This window comes from Oncorhynchus gorbuscha, linkage group LG16 (genome assembly GCF_021184085.1).
Source record: "Oncorhynchus gorbuscha isolate QuinsamMale2020 ecotype Even-year linkage group LG16, OgorEven_v1.0, whole genome shotgun sequence".
Lineage (NCBI taxonomy): Eukaryota > Metazoa > Chordata > Actinopteri > Salmoniformes > Salmonidae > Oncorhynchus > Oncorhynchus gorbuscha.
This window is the reverse complement of record NC_060188.1, coordinates 30,453,600-30,472,477: the sequence shown is the minus strand read 5'-3', so window position 1 is coordinate 30,472,477 and position 18,878 is coordinate 30,453,600. Positions and strand designations below refer to the sequence as shown.

Genomic DNA, 18,878 nt, shown 5'->3' with positions numbered 1-18,878 from the left:
TTTAAAAATTGGCCTAATAATCGGTATCGGCTTTTTTGGTCCTCCAATAATAAGTATCGGGTTGAAAAATCATAATCGGTCAACTTCTAGTTATGAAAGGCTAGTTAAGGATCATATCACCTTCACCTTACTCGACACCCTGCATCCACTCAATTTGCATACCGCCCCAATAGATCCAATTATGATCCAATCGCCATCACACTGCACACTGCCCTTTCCCATCTGGACAAGAGGAATGCCTATATAAGAATGTTATTAATTGACTGCAGCTCAGCCTTCAACACCATAGTGCTTTCCAAGCTAGGGGCCCTGGGTCTGACTCAATCATTAAGTTTGCACACAACACAACAGTGATGGCCCTGATTCTCGAAAATGATTAGATAGCCTACAGGGAGGAGGTGAGAGCCCTGGTGGAGTGGTGCCAGGAAAATTACCTCTCTCACAACATCAACAAAACAAAGGAGCTGATCGGACTTCAGGAGGCTGCAGAGGGAGAACGCCCCCATCCACATCGACAGGACCTGGTGAAAAGCTCCAAGTTCCTTGGCGTACACATCACTGACAATCTGAAATGTTCCATCCATACATAGTGTGGCGAAGAAGTTATTAAGTAATGTAATGAAAAAATCCCCATCAAAACCCGTCAGTTTAAGCTGGAGATATCTTCGGCATCCGTCGATGTCGCACTTCCGTGTTGCACTTCCACAATGGAATGTGGGCAGAACTAGAGCGTTGTCTGTCAGACCAAATCGGTCTCCTCACGAAGTCGGTACCATTGATGTGCCAACTCCTGTTTGTAGCGTCCGAACTGTTTTGGGCAACAAATTAATGTGACCCCACTGTAGAAAGGAGAGATTCTCGTTTCGCTCTATAACCCCTTCAAGTTTCACAGGACTCGTCTAAAGGTAACCAGTACTGGTTAAAAAAAAATAATGGAAGATTGGAGGTAGATTTGTGCCTACCAAAAAAAAGGGGTTAATAAATATGTGTCATAATTTTTTTATATATTTCCTGGGCTTTCTTATATCTCCTAGTTATAGGGGCAGACACTTCAAAACCTTAGTCCTTTTTTGACCATCTTGTTTGCCATTTATGAATATGTTTTTCAATGTGTTTCTATGGGGCTGGCCAAATTCAATATTCTGAAGAAAAAAAAGATACCTGAAGGGGTTCTAAAATTCTAAATGAAATAGACAAATGATCCATGATATTACCATCATAAAACAATTCCATGTCAGTTTATGTCAGTTTTGTCTCATGGGTGATCATTCCTTGGACCTATGGCTGTGTGACAGTAGTTATTTTTCTCCAACCCCATCTGTCAGCTACAGTGCCTTTGGAAAGTATTCAGACCCTCTGACTTTTTCCACATTTTGTTACATTACAGCTGTACTCTAAAAATGATTAAATACAAAAAGCATCCTCAGCAATCTACACACAATACCCCATAATGGCAATGTGAAAACAGGTTTTTAGTATGAGGCTGTAACCTAACAAACTGTAGGAAAGGTCAAGGGGTCTGAATACTTTCCGAAGGCACTGTATTTACCAAAATTGTGGTTGAGCGACTACTTTGGTGTTGTTTGCTGATGGCCCCTTTAAAAAGTCAGTAAACAAATGATTGCATGAATGAATTAATTAATTAAAATAATATTTAATTTGTTCTAAATAAACAAATACATGGCATATGCATCAGTCAACCAATATTGATAAATAAGTCATTCAGTCTATCTAGCAGCCTGTCAGTCATTCAGTCTATCTAGCAGCCTGTCAGTCATTCAGTCTATCTAGCAGCCTGTCAGTCATTCAGTCTATCTAGCAGCCTGTCAGTCATTCAGTCTATCTAGCAGCCTGTCAGTCATTCAGTCTATCTAGCAGCCTGTCAGTCATTCAGTCTATCTAGCAGCCTGTCAGTCATTCAGTCTATATGTCAGGCATCAATCTCCATCATTAGCCATTCTCAGGAATATGGCACGTCTCCAATTATGATTCTATGTATGGTTCTTCCTCATGGCTTGACTCTGCTGTCTTCCTCGCGGCTTTTATTGAACTGCACCTGTTTGTAAGCGAACCTCATCTCACACGATCTCAGCATTCGCAGCATGCACTGTTTTCCTGAGAGAAAACATACAATATCATTTTTTTCAGTCAACTCAACCACAGCAGGTGCTGCGCCAAGGCATCCGAATACATCATAACGGCTCTTGGAAGTTCCAAGTTTCATATGTGAGTTGGGGCAGCGAAATGCATCCGATTTGTGGTGATCTAGAACTTTTCTTATGATTAATTTTGCCTCTATTTGATGGAATTTTAATGTAGAATAAAATTGTATTTGTCACATACGCTGAATACAACAGGTGTCTAGACCGTACGGTGAAATGCTTACAAGCCCTTTAACCAACAATGCAGTTTTTTTAAGTAAGTAAGAAAATCGTTGCTAAAAATAAATAAATACATAAAAAATTACTATCACAATAAAATAACAATAACGAGGCTATATACAGGAGGTACATGCGAGTATTTGCAACCGTTAGGATTAGAAAGTAGAAGTAGACTTTAAACTGACATTTGTTTTAGTTTTATTATTGTTCTTGTCCGTTTCAGTTGAGAAGCAGTGGTGCTAAGGCTATTTATGAGACATTGAAGAACATCTACACATTGTTTGGAGCTGACGACCTGCCTACTAAGTGGGACCAACAGAAGTTGGAGAATTTTCAGAATATTGTATACCGTCAGATTGAAAAGAGCAAATGTGTGAGTTACTATGCCAACACAGATAGGTTAACTGTTTAATTGTGGTATTGTGGCATTTTTATTATTATTCATAGCCTGCCTTTTTATTTCTGGCAGATGATGGGCAGTGTGGATACAAGTGATTATTGTTATTATTATTATTTTTATACAAAAATCAACTTGCATTGCTACATCAAACATGTCTAACAAAACAAAACACAGGTATTAACAAGAAAATACTCAAACATACAAAAAATATCAATAAAATTATTTTCAAAATACAAAAAATTGTGCAATTGTATTTACTCTGAAAGAATCTTATTATAATGATTCAGGGAGATGTTACTCTTGTTGTTATTCACCAGGGTTAATGTTTTAATAAGATAGTTGAATTCAATCAGAAAAATTTGTAATTTTGGTATAGAATTTTGGAATTTTTGTTTGCGTATGAAGTATTGGGCAACCAGAATTTAAAAAATAACAATAATTTCAGTGGTCTTGTTATCATTGCAAAAGTAACATATGATATATTTCATGTAAAAAACATAGGCAGTGTTCATAATGGTAAATAAGTATTTTCTGACACAAATTTACATTCAAAGAAAAAGTGAGACAGATTCTCACCTTATTTTTCACAGAAAACGCAGATATATTCAATATCAGGATTAATGCTGAATGTTTCTAAATGTGAAATCGTATGTTTATTTGACTCTGATGATAAGTCAATAGAAAATATTCCTGTAAAGGACTGTGTTAAATATTTAGGAATACATCTGTCAAAAAACCACTTAGTCAGACAACATTTTAATTTCTCTTCTAAAATTAAGAGAACTAAAAATATATGTAATAATTGGCTACAAAGAGATATTTCTATACTTGGGAGAGTACTACTGTCCAAGGCAGAGGGACTGTCTCGTTTTGTGAACCCCTCATAAATAACACTTTCAAGATAAACTGGTTGAAATAATTTTGATCAATACTGATTAAATATGGTATTTCATTCCAAAGAATGTATTTAATAAATTGGGAGGTCTTCAATGAATTAATTCCTGAAAGATTACCTGCTAAATTGACTAGATTTCACCAACAAGCTTTAATGGCCTGGAAAATATGTTTCCTAAACAATTTTTCCCCACATAAAGCTCTTTTGTGGAATAATTCAGACATAACTATAAGGAATAAGTCATTGTTCTACCCCAGCTGGCATGAGAGGAATATTGACTTTGTTCTTGATATTTTCGACAACAAGGGTAATATTCTCACATATGAACAATTCATAACATTGAACGAGTTTCCAATACCTTTCAGAGAGTTTATTTCTGTGACCAAAGCCATTCCCAGTGGTCTAACTACACTAATGAAAACTCATCTGAGTTTTGGGAATGATCACAAAGTTTATCCAGAACTCAGAATGGAAGGCGTGGGCTTACTTGAGAAATCCTGTTGTAATAAATATATAAGACAAATTCTTAATTCACAAAACCAACTTACACTGAGAGGAAAGTTTTTATGGAACATGCTTATTCCTGACATTGTCTGGAAAATTGCATGGTTAAGGCCTTACAAATACTGTATACCAACAAAGTTATTTTTTTAAGGAAGTGCACTTCTGTCACGACTTCCACACTACGTGTGTGCGTTAGTTAGGTGTGTTCCTGTTCTGGACCTGGTACCCTGTGGTTTTGGGTGGTCCTTATATTTCGCACCCTGTGTTGTGGGCCTGTGTTGTGTTTGTGCCGTATTAAAGTGCACTTTAACACAACTCTGATAGCCTTCTGTGGGCCAACAGAACATGAATTTGAACTTGCAGAACTTTTTTACAATTGAGTTTTAGAATTGTCCTTGATTTTAACGGCCTACTATTCTACAATCATGTAATGTGCAACGTCAAACAGCAATATTATACATGTATTTATTTATCAAGGTTATTTATTTATGTATGCCTATTTATGAATTTATTGATGTATCTATTTGAAAATCATCAAATGTTAAGTTAATAAACATTTGTATACTTTTAAATATGATTAATCTGAGTGCTCATTCTGTAGCCCAGTCTGTCGATGTGTGAACATTCAGATTTGTATTAAACATGCTCAGGTCATATGGATGTCAGAACTATTAGTCCTATAGCATACGAATCCATTAAGGAAAGCACTAAAAACAAGTCAAATGTATCTCCTCAAAATGTACTTTCATTCAAAAACCATTGTTCAATGAAGTGTGTTTTAACACTGGACAGGGCGGGCCTGTTTTGAACGTTGTACTTTGAGCTCCTATACGACTTCATTTGTTGATAGGCATACGATGTTGTTCTATCAATGCCACGATCAGTTCATTTGAACAGTTACATAAGATAAATACTTCATATAAAAGCTGCGTAATCAGAAACCTACATCTCCAATTAACGTCGTCGTCATCATCACATCAGCATCATCAACAGCATCATTATATGAGACGACATATCAATGTGACCTCCCTGCTCATTCACATTAGGCCAAACTCAAACATCATCGTCATCATTTTCGTCGTCTTGGTAAGCGCCCAATGAAGGCTAATCTGGGGCAAATACTATTTTTGTAACCAGAAATGAACAAACTGTATAAAGTTGGAATTGACCGTAATAATTGGTTGTTAATCATTTCGAAAGTCTGTTACACTTAAATGATATCAAAATAAACATGGTTCTATTGAAATAGTTGAGTATCTGCCTGACTCTGTTCTGCCGAGGCACAGCAGACTCCGATTGGTGCAGATGGACGCAGTTTATGCACCAGTCCGCTACATGTTGCACCAGTCCGCTCTTTAGTGAACACAATTTGATGTTCAATACATCTCATCATTAGGCCTACATTTATTTTATTTCATTATAACACATTTAATGTAACCAAAGCTTTCACTATCTGTACCACAACGTTTAATGTAAGGTTACTATTCCAATACAGTTCACTTTTTGACATTGCTATGACTTTATTTCAGAGTGGACACGTTCCAGCTCTGTGTCTAATGGAAAAGTCGAGAGCATGTTTCCGCAGCATGTTTACAAGAACACATAGGCTGGATACACTTCAGTATCATATAGCAAGATTTTGATAGCCTAAAATATAGCATATGATTTTTTACCATTTCAAAATTACAAATTGGAAGTTTTACCATGGAATTTGTGAGACACCCTAATGCCTAAAACCCGGTTATCTTTTATACAGGGCGAGGACCTCTCTGTGGTTGCATTAGAGGCTTTGGGATATATGGTCCAATTATTTAAAGGCCTGACTCCTGACTCCTGTCACCTGGAACAAACAAACACTAAAAACAGATGACCTCGTTAAGTTAATAAGAAATTAGAAATGAGTTAGTATGATCCCTCGTGGTGTAGCCTAAGCTATATTTGGGGGGGCAAACATTAATTGGCACATGTATAAAATTTGTGATTCAATCCAAATTATTTTTTGTATGATATTTTCAGAACTTTACCTAATACGGAACTAATTCACTGACCACCATTAGATATTGTCTCCGGGTCGGGTGTGGTGTTGGGGCATCCTCTGGAGATGGAGGGTCGGTTTCTTCTGGTAACGCGTCATGAAAACATATGTCGACAAGCTGAACACCGTCTTGAAACAGAAGGTGGGTACAATATCAAATGTCCTCGAAAAGAGGATAAATTAATCACAGGAAAAGTTCTAGATCACCACAAATCGGATGACTTTTGCTGCCACAACTCACATGTGAAACATGGAACTTCCAAACGCCGTTTAAGTCGACGGATGCATTTGCGCTGCACCTGCTGTGGTTGAGTTGTTTTAAGAATTAATGTATTGTATGCGCTCAAGGAACACTGCGCATGCGCATGTGAGATCGTGGGGCTGAGGTTTGCTACAAACTGGGGCAGTTAAACAAATTGCTGAGTGAGGAAGAAGCGGTCTGTTGGACAAACCACATAATCATTATCAGAGACATGTGACATGTACCTGAGGCTGGCTAATAGATTGATGGATGATATATTTACTGACTGACTGATTTATGTACATGTGAAGGCTATGTATTTATTTATTCTGTAATTTATTTATATTTAAAATACATTTAAAAAAACGTGCATCTATTATCATAATGTTTGTATTAATTTACATATTCAGTCATCCATGCATTCATCCATTCAGTCTTTCATCCATTCATTTGTTTAGGCAATATGCAGTTCAAAACAACAGCATAGTGGAGTCTATGCGCTACAAATAAGCAGATGTAACATATTTATTTCCTACCACGACTGTCGGCTGCCGAAATAAACCTGTTGACCCATTTAACAACATTTTTAATTAACTGACTGCACAAATACAGTGAAATTCATCTCAAGTTTGAAAACAATCTTTAATTAGTTGTTTGGCCAAAAATCTAGAACAATCAATGCCATGATCAGATAGTTCATTGTTACCAGGTAACCTGATATAAAGACTTAACACGAAAACTGCATCATCAGAAACCTACATCTCCTATTAACGTCGTAGTCATCATCGTCATCCTATGATTCTATATCTGAATGGGACTTTCATGGTTAAATAAAAGTATAGAAAAATATAGCTACAACCATCATTAGCATCATCGTCATTCACATTAGGTCAAATCCATACACCATCGTCAAGGCTAATTTAGCATCATCGTCATTCACATTAGGTCAAATATATCGTCAAGGCTAATTTAGGGCATATACTCTTTTTTAAACACAAAGGAACAAACTTTAAAAAGAACCCTTGGAATTTACCGAATCAATTTAATAAGAATGAAGCGCATAAGAGAAAAATAAGAGAAAAGGAAAAGTAATTCCCCAGCATGCTGGCAACACCACCGCAATTACCACCGCACTCTACTCTCGATTTTCGAGGCGGCTGCTTTAGTCTTCATTCAACATTACCAGTCACTCTGAAAAAAGGCACGTTTTATTAATAAAGATTTTCAATATTAAAAATGTACAATAATGCGTCATATTGAACTACCGGATGAAAAGAGTGTCGACAACAGATTAAACTGTGTGAGCAAAAATTCATCTCCATGCTACTCCTATCAAAATACCTTTCTACACAGAATCTGAAAAATGTGGTGTGCAGTTTCCAAAAGTACAGCAATTTATATTGAACAAGGCCCTCATTTTATAGGAGAAAGCCCTGTACCATTGTATTATAGAAATAACAAATCAGCCACGGTTTTTAATATTCAATATGGCCTACATTTGAACACCTACTGAATATGTTAGCATGAAATGCATTGCTACAGTGCAATTCTCTACATATGAAAAATGTTAACTTGATAGGAAAACATTTTCTGATTAGTTTTACAATAGCATAATTAAGAATTGGGGCTTATAAAGGGAAGCGAAAGTCTGAACCATGAAACACATTCTTCACCACAAAGGGATTTTGATAACTTTACGTAGCGATACTTGGGTTATATAAAATGGGCAACTTCAACAGTCTAGGTATCATATCAATCAAGATTAAGATAATCCGTCGTTAATCATTTTTAATCTCTGTTCCATTCAAGTACTTATAAAAGAAATATGGCTGTATTGAAATGGTTGAGCATTTTCCTGACTCTGTTCTGCCAAGGCACAGCAGCAGCAAAACCTTGCAGGTGGACGCAGTTTAGGTTGGGGAAGCTGAACGATGTGAGCATAAACCTGCTCTCAGATATATTTACATTTAAGTCATTTAGCAGACGCTCTTATCCAGAGCGACTTACAAATTGGTGCATTCACCTTATGACATCCAGTGGAACAGTCACTTTACAATAGTGCATCTAAATCTTAAAGGGGGGGGGGGGGAATACTTATCCTAGGATAGTCTTGTGTATGCTTCATTCTCAAACCTTCCCCTTTGTCCCTGCAGGTACCAGCTGAAGCTGTATGCTCGGATATGTCTGGACCGCCAGTACTATATGGTGAGGAAAATAAACTGCAGCAGTCCGCTATTTGGTGTGCACAATTGATGAGCAAAATTCGCAATGATATTCAAACATCTATTTTTTTTATTATAACACATTTTATTTTTAATCAATGCTTTCACTTTCTGTACCACAATGTTTAATTTAAGGTTACTAGCACAATATAGTTTACTTATTGATATTGATATGAATTCTATTTCAGGGTGGACTCTTTCCACTTATGTGTGCAGAAGAAAACGTCGAACAAATGTTTCCAGAGGATCTTTACAAGAACACAGAGGTAGGATACACATCAGTATATTGATAGCCTAAAGTTAGGTATCACTAAAGTACAGTATGGTAAATTGGTAGTTTAACCATTGCCTAAAACCTAAAACCCTGTTTTATTTTATTCAGGATGAGGACGTCTCGTTGGTTGCATTAGAGGCTATGCGATATGTGGACCAATTATATAACAACAGTCTGACGCCAGTCACGTGGAACAGAACAAAACTTAACATGTTCCAAAACGTCATATATCGTCAAGTTCAAAACTTAGAGTTATGTGTAAGTATGATCCCTCTTGTGTAGGCTGTAGGTTATACGCTGATTGTACAAAACATTAGAAATACCGGCTCTTTCCATGACATAGACTTTCCAGCTGAATCCAGGTGAAAGCAATGATCCCTCAATGATCCACTCCTATTGGACATCAAGCCAACATGACACAACTGTGGGAAGTATTGGAGTCAACATGGGCCAGTCTCGCCGTGGAACACATGCCCCTGACGTATTTAGGCTGTTTTGAGGGTAAAACGGGGGGAAACTCAATGTTAGGAATGTGTTACTAATGTGGTGTACACTCAGTGTATTTTGGGGCAGACAACCGTGGGCATTGGTATTTAAATCATTTAAACACTTCAAACACACCAAAACATATGATAATATTTTCATAACCGTCTCATAAGACAAAATTAATGCACTCACCAGCATTTTATATTGTCTCCAGGTCGTGGGTGGTGTTTGGGAATCCTCTGGAGATGGAGGGTCGGTTACTCTGAAAACATATTTCAACAAGCTGAACACCGTCTTGAAAGAGAAGGTGGGTCCAATTTCAAATGTCCTCGAATAGAGGCAAAATTCATCTGAGCAAATGTTCTAGATCACCACAAATAGCACTCATTTCAATGCCAAAACTCACATTTGAAACTTGGAATTGCCAAGTGCCGTTTTTATGTCGATGGATGCGCTAGATCAACAACACCTGCAGTGGTTGAGTTGACTGACATAAAATGTTTATCTTGTCCGCTCTCCAGGAACACAGCGCATGCGCATGGGAGATTGTGCGAATGGAGATTCGCGAAAACTTGGTGCAGTTGAAGAAATTCATTGACAGCAGAGTCAAGCCGTGAGGACAACCACATAATCATCACTGGAGACGTGACATATTCCTCAGGCTGGCTAACAGATTGATGGCTGATATTTATACTGACTGACAGACTGGCCGACTGCTCGATTGACTGCATGACTGATTTATTTATTTTATATATATTGGTAGATGGATATTTATGTATACACAATGTATTTATTTATTCGTGTTTTATTTATAATACAATTAAATAATAAAAAGTACGGACAACTATTCTCCTATTGTTTTCATTCACTTAAATGATTTATTCACGCCTGCCTGCATTCATCCATTCATTTATTTTATGCATTCATTTTTTTATAGACCGACTTTCTAAAGGGGAACTCTGCAGTTCAAACTAAACCAAAGCACACACTCAAACACTCTTTTTGTAAATAGCTCAGAGATGGGGTTGAAAAAAAAAACTATTGTCACAGAACTATAGATGCAAGGAAGGATTATCCATGAAATCACAATTCTAGTTTTACCTACATTTTGAAGATGTAAAGTGGTTTTAAATAATCGCATTGTTTCAACCAATGGTGTAAAACACGTTTGTACATTGGTTTGTTGTGTTGCAACACAATCTCACACTCATTTCGTGCAAATATGTACGAAAATAATTTAGCAGATTTCAAGTATTTTTGTGGGTTTTTGTGTGGCTTAATTTGTGTGAAAATATACGAATTTTTGTGCTAGTTAATACGTAAGAAAAGACACATTATTGTGCAACTTCATTCATTGGAACAAACTTTTTCGGATGTCAAACTTTGTAACAATCTTTTCAAAGTTATTTGAGCAATGCTTGATGAGCAACTGCCTTTTTGTTGTCCATATATACTTATATAAATAAACAAACGTGATAACACCAAATATTGTTCATCAACCAGGTTGTCACCAAAATAATTATATTATAATATAAGCCTTACATTGTTTTTTATTTTTATTAATGCCAAAACCCTTTCCTATGCTTGTTTTCTCTTAATTCTTTAGGATACTGGTGTATTTGAAGTCAGAAAGACCCTTTTCTCATGTAGCCAACAGTAGGCCTTTACTATTGTCTACATAACGCATTTCATAGTTCGTGGAGACTACAGTACATTACACAATTGCCTTTATTTATTCTTCCTAGGGCTACAATTCTCTTTCTTTATATATTCTTTAAGGGGTTTTCTTTATTTTAACTATATTCTACATTGTGAAATAATAGTGAAGACATCACAACTTTGAAATAACACATATGGAATCATGTAGTAACCAAAAAAGTGTTAAACAAATCAAAATGTATTTTAGTCAAAAATATGCCTAGTCAAATCTTATCCAGCTGGGACAATAGAGAGAGTCGTCAACATGTATGTAGAGCTTGATGAACAGAGCAGCAAATCTCTGGCCAAGACAGCGTTTTTGAATCTCTTCAACATCAATGACAACTCTGCTCCATATACCATGAAGACATGTTCTGGGGTAACAGAGACACCAGTGCTAAGTGTCAAGGAGTGTCACTTAACAACGTTCTGCTCAGTGGTCCAGACTTAAACAACACACTCTTGGGTGTCCTAATGCGCTTCCACAAGGATTGTATTGCACTAACGGCAGATGTGTAACAAATGATTTACTGTTTTGGTGTACGTGAGGATCACAGAGATTACTTAAGGTTTCTCTGGTATGAAGATAACAACCCAGATAGAAAACATAACTGAGTACAGGATGAACACCCCAGTCTCCTTGTCTACCACTCAATGAAGAGAGCTGCACATCTTCTCGGATGCCTCCACAGTAGCCATAGGAGTGGTAGCCTACCTGAGAGTTATTGACTCTGAAAGGTCAATGCCATGTTGGATTTATCTTGGGGAAACCAAAATTGGCCCCTCAGCCGGCCAACACTATCCCACGCCTAGAACTGTGTGAGGCTGTGCTAGCTGTTGAGATGTATGAACTGATCAGAGTTTTACACAAACAGTAAGATAGTTCTCGGTTACATCAACAATGTCACCAAAAGATTCTATGTGTATGTTGCCAACAGGGTAACTCACATCAGGAATTCTACCCATCCAGTGGTGTTATGTAAACACCAACAGCAGTCCAGCAGACCATGCAACCAGGCCCATACTAGCTGCACTCTTAAAGCACACCAGTTGGTTCTCATGTCCACCTTTCCTGACCCAAGCAAACTCAAGTGAGTCTGAGACAATCAATTTTGACCTTGTAGAGCCTCAAACAGATGCAAAGATTCAAGCAGACGTCACTGCCTTTGCCACTAAGATTTCTGAAGCACAACTCGGCTCTCATCGCTTTGAGAGGTTCTCAAGCTGGAAAGCTCTCAATCGAGCCACAGCACGACTCATTCATGTTGCCAGAACCTTCCATGAAGGTGCGGACAACACCAACTGCAGAGGCTGGCATGACTGCAATAAACCATGCAGTACAAGTTGTCACAAGCCAAAACAGCAATCATTCACTGTGTGCAACATGAATCCTTCAAAAAGGAATTCAAATGCCTTGAAAAGGGAAAAGAGTTCCTAAAATAATGTACACTCAAAAAGCTGAACCCAGTGAATGATTAGGATGGATTGCTGAGGGTGGGAGGCTGCTTATTCTCTGCTTACATGTCACACGGAAAACATCCTCTCATCATCACATCATGTTGCCACTCTGCTGGTAAGACATTATCACAAGCAAGTGGCTCACCAGGGCTGTCATTTTTCAGATGGAGCTATTCGAGCAGCAGGCTTCTGGATTATTGGGAGCAAACGTCTGGTCTCTGGTATCATCCACAAGTGTGTCACCTGCCGTAAAGTTAGAGGGAGGATACTTGACCAAAACAAATCAAAAATCAAATCAAATCAAATTTAATTTGTCACATACACATGGTTAGCAGATGTTAATGCGAGTGTAGCAAAATGCTTGTGCTTCTAGTTCCGACAATGCAGTAATAACCAACAAGTAATGTAGCTAACAATTCCAAAACTACTACCTTATAGACACAAGTGTAAGGGGATAAAGAATATGTACATAAAGATATATGAATGAGTGATGGTACAGAGCGGCATAGGCAAGATACAGTAGATGGTATTGAGTGCAGTATATACATATGAGATGAGTATGTAAACAAAGTGTAATAGTTAAAGTGGCTAGTGATACATGTATTACATAAGGATGCAGTAGATGATATAGAGTACAGTATATACGTATACATATGAGATGAATAATGTAGGGTATGTAAACATTATATTAGGTAGCATTGTTTAAAGTGGCTAGTGATATATTTTACATCATTTCCCATCAATTCCCATTATTAAAGTGGCTGGAGTTGAGTCAGTGTGTTGGCAGCAGCCACTCAATGTTAGTAGTGGCTGTTTAACAGTCTGATGGCCTTGAGATAGAAGCTGTTTTTCAGTCTCTCGGTCCCAGCTTTGATGCACCTGTACTGACCTCGCCTTCTGGATGATAGCGGGGTGAACAGGCAGTGGCTCGGGTGGTTGTTGTCCTTGATGATCTTTATGGCCTTCCTGTAACATCGGATGGTGTAGGTGTCCTGGAGGGCAGGTAGTTTGCCCCCAGTGATGCGTTGTGCAGACCGCACTACCCTCTGGAGAGCCTTACGGTTGTGGGCGGAGCAGTTGCCGTACCAGGCTGTGATGCAGCCCGCCGGGATGCTCTCGATTGTGCATCTGTAGAAGTCTGTGAGTGCTTTTGGTGACAAGCCAAATTTCTTCAGCCTCCTGAGGTTGAAGAGGTGCTGCTGCGCCTTTTTCACGATGCTGTCTGTGTGAGTGGACCAATTCAGTTTTTCTGTGATGTGTATGCCGAGGAACTTAAAACTTACTACCCTCTCCACTACTGTTCCATTGATGTGGATAGGGGGTGTTCCCTCTGCTGTTTCCTGAAGTCCACAATCATCTCCTTAGTTTTGTTGACGTTGAGTGTGAGGTTATTTTCCTGACACCACAAAACAAGGCTGACTTGCAGACAGACTCACATCTGAACCACCATTCACCAGCGTTGGACTTGATGTGTTTGGACCATGGAATGTCATAACTCGTAGCACTAGAGGTCATACCAGGTCGCATTTGGAATGGAGAACTTGTTCTCAACTGGCCTACCTGGTTAAATAAAGGTGAAATTAAACAAATAAAATAGGTGGTAGTGCAGACTCCAAGCGCTGGGCGGTACTCTTTCCATGTATGTCTACTAGAGCTGTCCATACTGAGCTCATCGAATCCATGTCCACATCCGGATTCATCAGTGCGCTAAGGCGTTTTTTCTCTATCCCGTGGTCCAGCAAAAGTGCTATGCTCTGATTGAGGTTCAAACTTCATAGGTGCCTGCAAGGAACTGGGAATCGAAACAAATGACTCAGAACTGACTAAATACCTCTCAGACAAGGGATGTACTTAAATATTTAATCCCCCACACTCGTCTCAAATGGGTTGTTCTTGGGAGAGACTCATTGGAGTTGCCAAATGCTATGCTGTTTCAGACGGGCTCCACTCATCTCACACATGAGGTCTTGAGCACTCTTATGGAAATAATCAATGCGAGACCCCTCACGTCAATGTTAACCGACCCTGACCTGCCTGCCATTCTCACACCCTCAATGTAACTGACACAAGAGACCAGCACTTCCTGAGCCCCTTCTGGATACTTCAGCATGAACGACCTTAATGGAAAACAGTGGAACAAGTCCAGTGTATCGCTGACACCTTTTGGAAAAGATGGAGACAGGAGTACCTGACAACGCTGCAGTGACGCAGAAAAGACAAATGTAAAAGTGGGAGATGTTGTCTAATTGAAAGACAGTCAGACGCACAGAAATGACTGACAAAAAGGTTAGGAAAGTAGACTAAAATTTGTCAAGCAAGAGGCTGCTAATGTGTTTCTGAGACCAATCTCAGAGATTGTTCTTCTTCTTTCTGAAGTCTCCTAGAGACAAAATATACATTTTTATAAAATGATATTATTTGTTTCTTGATACATGTTTTATTTCATAATGGCACAATTGCTTTATACCAGGCTGGGATTGTGCTGCCATCCTGTTAGAAGGTAACATATTATTTTATTACGTTGGTTAAAACAGATTTTCATTGTGTTCCATGGTGTTTGTCGCCCCCTATTGGACCTTTCTGGTACTTAGACTGTACGGAAACAGAAAGTAGGAGAGAGTCGTCGTTCTGCACGCAGGTAGGCAGCTGAAAGCAACGCTAAGGTGCTGTCCTTTCAGTGCAGTTATTTCTTGTTAGTTTCAGCACCGGAAAATATTTCTATGTAAATTAGATTCAAGCATATTGCTAGTGATGATATTATTATTGATATAATTGCTTGCAATGTTAGTTGGTTGCATTTACTCACAACAAATTGCCTTGCCTTTCATGTATGCCGTCAGCTGTATTAGTTTGCTCGTGCGTCATGAAACGAATTGTAAAAATACAATACTGTAGTTTTCTTATTGTTTCTAGTGTAATATGCTTTGTTATTGTACAGAGTTGTTTGCACATTATCAGAGTAATGAACGAGTTGGCTAGTTGCAGCTCATATGGTAATTGGCTGTCTGGTTTGGCATCATGCCAGATACATGGTACCTTGGCATGTGCGTTGTATTTAAACGTTTTCAAAATATTAAATCCAGAAAAGTCACGCCTTGGGAGTTTTATTGAAGACTTATTTGTTAACTATCTGTCTAGTTTTGCATGGGAACGCAATTCCAGGGCAGAATAGAGAGACTGAAATGAATGAAATACCCTAATCCCAAACTATGTTCAATGTCATCAGCAATTTCCAGTGACAAATGCTCAGTCTGACACCTTTAGGCTATGGTTTTCACAGCCCTATAGTAATAATGCAAGTTATATCAACTTAAAAAGGGTGTATTTACAACCTCTGGGGTATAACATGTTGGGCAAAGTGGTATAGGAGAGTCTGACATGACACCTAACTTGAGTTCAGTCTTCTCCAATGAGAACCAAGAGGGACACTGCTTTGTATTTCATGACAGGGAAAGGCCTCCATTCTACCCATATGATGTGGATCATTGTCAGGTTGTTTGATACAGTGCATTCGGAAAGTATTCAGACCCCTTGACTTTTTCCATACATTGTTACATTACACCTTTGTTACATTACACCTTATTCTAAAAATCAATCATCATTGATCTACAAATAACACCCCACAATGACAAAGTGAAAATAAGTTTATAGTCATTTTTGCAAAGGTATTAAAAATAAAAACAGAAATACCAAGACATTTCCTAGAGCTGGCCGCCCGGTCCAAACTGAGCAGAAAGCCCGGGAGAGAAAGCCCTTGGTTATGAAGGTGACCAAGAACTTAAATGTCACTCTGACACTCTGACAGAGCTCCAGAGTTCCTCTTTGGAGATGGAAGAACCTTCCAGAAGGACAACCATCTCTGCAGCACTCCACCAACCAGGCATTTATGGTAGAGTGGCCAGACAGAAGCCACTCCCCAGTAAAAGGCACATGACAATACGCTTGGAGTTTGCCAAAAGGCACCTATTGGAGTAGGAACATGAGAAACAAGATGATCTGATCTGATGAAACCAAGTTAGAACTTTTGGCCTGAATGCCAAGCATCACTTCTGGAGGAAACCTGGCACCATCCCTACGGTGAAGCATGGTGGTGGCAGCATCACATGGTGGGGTTGTTTTTCAGTGGCAGGGACTAGGAGACTAGTCAGGATCGAGGGAATGACGAACAGAGCAAAGTACAGAGAGATCCTTGATGAAAACCTGCTCCAGAGAGCTCATGACCTCGGACTTGGGAGAAGGTTCACCTTCCAGCAGGACAATGACCCCAACCACACAGCCAAGACAACGCAGGAGTGGCTTCAGGACAAGTCTCTGAATGTCCTTGAATTGCCCAGCCAGAGCCTGGACTTGAACAGATTGAAAATCTCTGGAGAGACCTGAAAATAGCTGTGCAGCGACGCTACCCATCCAACTTGACAGATCTTGAGAGGATCTGCAGAGAAAAATGGGAGAAACTCCCCAAATACAGGTGTGCCAAGCCTGTAGCGTCATACCCATGATGCAGATGACTTCGTCAACCATTTTGAAAAGAAGGTCGACGACATCCGATCCTCGTTTGCTAAGTCAAACGACACCGCTGGTTCTGCTCACACTGCCCTACCCTGTGCTCTGACCTCTTTCTCCCCTCTCTCTCCAGATTAAATCTTGCGTCTTGTGACGGCCGGCCGCCCAACAACCTGCCCGCTTGACCCTATCCCCTCCTCTCTTCTCCAGACCATTTCCGGAGACCTTCTCCCTTACCTCACCTCGCTCATCAACTCATCCCTGACCGCTGGCTACGTCCCTTCCGTCTTCAAGAGAGCGAGAGTTGCACCCCTTCTGAAAAAACCTACACTCGATCCCTCCGATGTCAACAACTACAGACCAGTATCCCTTCTTTCTTTTCTCTCCAAAACTCTTGAACGTGCTGTCCTTGGCCAGCTCTCCCACTATCTCTCTCAGAATGACCTTCTTGATCCAAATCAGCCAGGTTTCAAGACTAGTCATTCAACTGAGACTGCTCTTCTCTGTATCACGGAGGCGCTCCGCACTGCTAAAGCTAACTCTCTCTCCTCTGCTCTCATCCTTCTAGACCTATCGGCTGCCTTCGATACTGTGAACCATCAGATCCTCCTCTCCACCCTCTCCGAGTTGGGCATCTCCGGCGCGGCCCACGCTTGGATTGCGTCCTACCTGACAGGTCGCTCCTACCAGGTGGCGTGGCGAGAATCTGTCTCCTCACCACGCGCTTTCACCACTGGTGTCCCCCAGGGCTCTGTTCTAGGCCCTCTCCTATTCTCGCTATACACCAAGTCACTTGGCTCTGTCATAACCTCACATGGTCTCTCCTATCATTGCTATGCAGACGACACACAGTTAATCTTCTCCTTTCCCCCTTCTGATGACCAGGTGGCAAATCGCATCTCTGCATTTCTGGCAGACATATCAGTGTGGATGACGGATCACCACCTCAAGCTGAACCTCGGCAAGACGGAGCTGCTCTTCCTCCCGGGGAAGGACTGCCCGTTCCATGATCTCGCCATCACGGTTGACAACTCCATTGTGTCCTCCTCCCAGAGCGCTAAGAACCTTGGCGTGATCCTGGACAACACCCTGTCGTTCTCAACTAACATCAACACGGTGGCCCGTTCCTGTAGGTTCATGCTCTACAACATCCGCAGAGTACGACCCTGCCTCACACAGGAAGCGGCGCAGGTCCTAATCCAGGCACTTGTCATCTCCCGTCTGGATTACTGCAACTCGCTGTTGGCTGGGCTCCCTGCCTGTGCCATTAAACCCCTACAACTCATCCAGAACGCCGCAGTCCGTCTGGTGTTCAACCTTCCCAAGTTCTCTCACGTCACCCCGCTCCTCCGCTCTCTCCACTGGCTTCCAGTTGAAGCTCGCATCCGCTACAAGACCATGGTGCTTGCCTACAGAGCTGTGAGGGGAACGGCACCTCAGTACCTCCAGGCTCTGATCAGGCCCTACACCCAAACAAGGGCACTGCGTTCATCCACCTCTGGCCTGCTCGCCTCCCTACCACTGAGGAAGTACAGTTCCCGCTCAGCCCAGTCAAAACTGTTCGCTGCTCTGGCCCCCCAATGGTGGAACAAACTCCCTCACGACGCCAGGACAGCGGAGTCAATCACCACCTTCCGGAGACACCTGAAACCCCACCTCTTTAAGGAATACCTAGGATAGGATAAAGTAATCCTTCTCACCCCCCTTAAAAGATTTAGATGCACTATTGTAAAGTGGCTGTTCCACTGGATGTCATAAGGTGACTGCACCAATTTGTAAGT

The 18,878-nt window shown here is 40.2% G+C and overlaps 2 long non-coding RNA genes and 1 pseudogene across 2 annotated transcripts; all 3 read right to left on the bottom strand.

Annotated features, from left to right (window-relative positions):
• Window positions 1–18,878, bottom strand: part of LOC124000029 — an 81,758-nt pseudogene that overhangs the window by 6,041 nt on the left and 56,839 nt on the right.
• LOC124000034 lies at window positions 1,568–6,530 on the bottom strand. The gene is made up of 3 exons (XR_006832534.1): window positions 6,457–6,530; window positions 6,205–6,344; window positions 1,568–2,115 (listed from the first exon to the last, which is right to left on the bottom strand). It is a non-coding gene; the product is annotated as an uncharacterized LOC124000034 (long non-coding RNA).
• LOC124000033 lies at window positions 8,670–10,051 on the bottom strand. The gene is made up of 3 exons (XR_006832533.1): window positions 9,845–10,051; window positions 9,631–9,700; window positions 8,670–9,442 (listed from the first exon to the last, which is right to left on the bottom strand). It is a non-coding gene; the product is annotated as an uncharacterized LOC124000033 (long non-coding RNA).